The sequence below is a fragment of the Bombina bombina genome, chromosome 4 (assembly GCF_027579735.1).
Source record: "Bombina bombina isolate aBomBom1 chromosome 4, aBomBom1.pri, whole genome shotgun sequence".
In the NCBI taxonomy this organism is placed as follows: domain Eukaryota; kingdom Metazoa; phylum Chordata; class Amphibia; order Anura; family Bombinatoridae; genus Bombina; species Bombina bombina.
The window spans coordinates 785,393,548-785,398,572 of NC_069502.1; the positions used below are offsets into that span (position 1 = coordinate 785,393,548).

The following is a 5,025-nucleotide window of genomic DNA, read 5'->3' on the forward strand; positions in this document are numbered from 1 at the left end:
TTGTAAACCTGTTATTTTGTATAATGTATTTGATTTAAATGAATGGGTGGGATGGGAGGGTGGACTTGACAGAATATTGATGCTCTTAGTTGAGTTTTGAAAAGTGATTATTAATGCAACAGAAGTGCATGTGGTTTTATTACTTTTTGACATTGCGTATGTATTATAGAATAAGAAAAAAGTTTAATTTCTTTGGGAAGAGTACTTTGCAAATGGTTTAATGAAGAATAACAAATGCACTCTTTTTTTTTTTTTTTTTTTTTTTTTTTTTTCTCTCCAGATGTAAATTTATTTTTATTTTTCATGACTAAGCTGTTGAATGAATTTACACATTGTAAGTTGCAAGTTTCTTACATACCAGAAATAATATTAAAAAAAAAAAACCCCACAATGTTTACAAACAAATTTAACATTATAATGTGGTATGTATTATTTATACAAAGACAACATTCTTAATGAATCCTATCCCATAAGGAATTTGGCACTTCTCGTTGTTCGAAACTAAAATTTACAATAGATTTATTCTTTTTTTTTCCCTTTATGAAAAGATTCTATGAAGTGAAAAAAAAAAATCCTTGGCTGAAAGGACCTAAAAAGCCATAATTGACAAGAGGGGGGGGGGGGGGGGGGAAGAGGGTTACTTCAATGTGTATTCAAGCAGCAAAGACTGCTACCCCCTTAGAGTGATTTAATGTCCAACACACAGGGCAAATGTATTTTGCACTATATTACTTTTCCTGTGTTGCACTTCCTATAAAGTCTGCTGTCATAACTTGCATATCAGATAACAACCTGCTGTTTTCTTTTCAAGTGTATATATATTTTTTTTATTGTTAAAACGCCTTAACTACTGTAAACATAGTCTAATTTGTGCTTAACATTTAAAAGTGGGGAAAATTCCACTGTCTGCTGCGTATTAATTTGGGCAAGTGCGTGAGTTTTGGATATGAGAAAGCTGTGAAAAAAGGACTTTTGGAGCATTATGTTTAGTTACTTGAAGTTATTTTGTATTAATCTTTACACAAAGATTTATGTTTAAGATGTCAATTATTTTAATTTAGAAAAGACAATCAGTGACTATGAATTAACTACTTTTTTTGGAAAGGGGGGGATTTATTTAAAATTATTTGAAGTTTGTTGTTTGTTTTTAATATTGTATTTTATTATTTTTTTTTTGTTTAAAAGTAGACTGACATCTAGCTTTGACAATCATTGTATGTTTTATTTTCCTGAAAAGGGGGAAGGGTAACTTATAATGCTGTTTAGTTTTGTACTTTGGTGTGTGTTGAATTTTTAAACAGTGTGCAAACTGCAATAAATATGAACTGGAATATCAAAATCTGTGGGACTTTTATTTGTCTGTACCATAAAATATTTTCAATCATTTTCTAATATCTGGGTCTTCTTTATGGTTGGTTTCATAATGCAGAACTATTAAGAAATCCATTATCTGTTGGGATGTTAGTCATTTGGTTTGTTTTCTGAGTTCTATAATGAAATACATATTTGTAATTGCCCTTATTAATCTCCATAAGATTTTTACACCAAACATAAAAACATACTTAAATTATATTTAAAGCTCTTCCAGGTCATTGTAACTATCGTTTGCATAGCATTTTAAAGTGTTGCTAAACGTTTATATAGAATATTACAGTATTATTTCAGTTTTGCATCCCAGACTTTATAATTTGTAATTTAGCAGAGTGTAAAAAGGGTACACATAATAACTTTTATATTGTGTATTAATGTAATGCTTGTAGTCAATTATTTTGTCCTAGTATTAAGAAAAATTCATTATAACATTCTTTAATGGACATGATATACATTTTTAATTCCATTTGTGAAATTATTTGAGTGTATTTTTCTGAAGTGTGCTCTATTGATGATTAAAGAGTTTTCAGCTATTTTAAGAATCACTATAGAAACTTATCATTTTTAGTAAAATGGCAAAATGTAACCAGTGTGTGGGTTTTTTTTCCTTCTCACAGCTGTGGTTGGGAGACATTTAATTTCTAGGCTTTAAAGAAGTAATTTTAATAATTTGGGAGAAAAATAAATTATATATATATATATATGTGTATAATATATATGTGTGTGTATATATATATATATATATATATATATATATATATATATATTTACAGGTAATTAGTTCTATTAATGTATTTTATATTCATTGTGAAAATAGTTAAATATGTTAACACATTTACAATACATGAATCCTGCAATGTCTTATTTCCATTTGTGCTCCAACTGGTTTAAGATTTTTATTTTTCTTAAAGTTTTGGCATTGTTTTGCAAGATTTTAGAGTGCATAGTGTATGCAATAATGTATATTTTACATACAGAAATAGGGAAAAACATAAGTTTATACTTTTTTTTTTTTTTTTTCATTTGTTTAATTGAGCTGTTTTTTTTTTTTTTTGCAGTGTTTCACACATGCAATGCAGTGAGAAAATCTGAGGAGATGTTGAAGAGCCAAAAGATTTGTTATTGTAACATTTTAATGATCCTAATAGCAATCCATAGTGTGCAAAAATGGTTTTATACAATTGTTGTTACTTACTTTTTTTGTTTTAACTACAACATTTATCAGACTGAAAACATTTGATATTAATATTACCCCTCCTCCCCCAAAAACAAACACACTTACAAAGTGTGTAGATGTCTCTCAGGTGAGACAAACCTTTTCAAATCCTAGGTTTTTCAAGTGAGCAAATGCAATTAAGCATGTGATCTCTCTTTTTTTTTTAATTTGCTATATAGGATTACAAAGGAATTGGAGGGATTTATCTCATTTGAGAGTCTACTTTATTCTCAACCTAATCCAGAGTCTTAATTTACCCTGCATCCATTAATGAAAGTCATTTTTTGTTGTTAGAAATGTAATTTAATAAATTAACCTAGTGTGTGTGTATGTATGTGTGTGTGTGTGTGTGTGTGTGTATATATATATATATATATATATATATATATATATATATATATATATATATATATATATATATATATATATTTCATTGTATAGTCATTGCCTATAATGCTGTTAATATAACTGGATCAGTATCATTTTACAAACTAAATCTACTAGCCAATTTTCTGCCACCCCCCCCAAAAAAAAAATACATTTTTTTTTTTTTTTTGAATTACGTTTCTTTTTATCCTAGTTTTACTTTTTAAATGAAACCATTTTAAATACTAATTTGACTTGTCTAACCTCTAACATTCTTTCAATGTCTATAGATCTATAAATACTCTGGATTCGTGCTGGGATATATATATATATATATATATATATATATATATATATATATATATATATATATATATATATATATATATATATATATATATATATATATATATATATATATATATATATACACACACACACACGAGGTGCACTCACTGGTCTTCAGACATCAGTGTCAACCAAAAACTTTATTGAGTGTAGTAACGTTTTGGGATCAAACACTGTGTCCCTTCCTGTGACAAACAAAAAGTGAAAAAAAGCAGCCTTTTAATGGCTACCAAAACACCCTCCCTGTTAAGTCTCTCCTCTCCCTCTCCTCGTGTGTATATTATATATTTTTTTTTGTGTGTATATATTGCCAGATTATTTTTGGTTTTGCAGTGCTAAATGTTGGTTTAATATAACTTAGTTTTAAAGCAATCAAAAATGCTTGCTTTAGCTTTGTATGCTATAAGCATAAAACTGCAAATGTCACTGCAGTATTCTGCGAAAGATTGCTGCTATATAAAATAGAATATATGCCACTACTGGGTCAAAACAATGTCTACATGCATGTGTATACATTGTGTGTATGTATGAGTGTTTGTATAATGTATATTTGTGCATATGTGTACAAACACTTTATACATGGCTTGAAAAATGTAATATAGTTTACCAGCAGTCGGGAGAGAAAAGGTTTGTTCCCATTAATGTTAAATATAAAAAGCCAAAATGTTATCTATGGTATAGTCATCGTATACAAATGGTTATGTTAACCTTGGCATGGCTATAGTTCTTTAATCATACATTGCACATAAGGGTTAAAGTGATAAGTTTCTTTCATGATTCAGATAGAGCATGCAATTTTAAACCACTTTCTATTTTATTTCTATTTTCAATGTATCTTTGTTCTTTTGGTATCTTTTGTTGAAAAACAGGGATCTATGTTTGGGAGCCGGCGCATATCTAAAGCACTATATGGCAGCACAATTTCTTGCCATGTTGTGCTCCAGTTGCCTACTTGGGTATCTTTTCAACAAAGAATATCATGGGAACTAAGCAAATTTGATAATAGATGTAGAATGGACCTTTTTTTTTTTTTTAATTGTATGCTCTATCTGAATCACAAAAGAAAATTTGTTGGGTTTCATATCCCTTTAAGCTCAAATGTTCCATATGTTTAGTAAATGTTGGCATGTTAAAAAGGAGGGTTATTTCAATGTTGCAATAAACCTTGTGGTTTGGGTATTTTTTTAATTTTTTTATTATATATATATATATATATATATATATATATATATATATATATATATATATATATATATATATATATATATATATATATATATATATAGTTAGTAATGTTTGTGGGTAAGTAGATGTTTTTCCCCAAGGCAGAACATGCAGTGATCTTTAGATGTCATTGCAGAAAATGCATCATGTCTGCAGAATAACAGGACACATGCAGGAACTGTTAGTGTTTTAACTTTGCCGTGCTGCTCCACATTAGACAGTTCTTTTCAAACTCTGGCTGCACTATGTAAGTTTTCTTTATCACATTGTATCCAGAGCAAAGTTCTGTTTGAAGTGAACAGTCAAATATGCAGTAGCGCTGCTTTGATTGTTGTCTGGCTCTCATATTTTTTTCAAACCCACCACCTAGCCTTTCCCAGACTTTAAAGCTGTTTTTTTCTGAACATAAGACATCCGTATGAGCAATGCACCTTTTTTTTTTTTTAAATACATTTCTATGTTGGACCAAGAGAAAAGGAAACAAACCTATTTAAGAGACA

The 5,025-nt window shown here is 28.7% G+C and overlaps 1 protein-coding gene across 3 annotated transcripts in view; it reads left to right on the forward strand.

Moving 5' to 3' along the window:
• Nucleotides 1–1,339, forward strand: part of ZBTB18 (zinc finger and BTB domain containing 18) — an 8,882-nt gene extending 7,543 nt beyond the window's left edge. For all 3 annotated transcript variants that reach the window (XM_053711166.1, XM_053711167.1, XM_053711165.1), the window contains exon 2: nt 1–1,339. This exon is cut by the window's left edge and continues 2,219 nt beyond it. The gene's annotated coding sequence lies outside the window, so the exon portion shown is untranslated.
• Nucleotides 1,340–5,025: the final 3,686 nt, after the last annotated feature.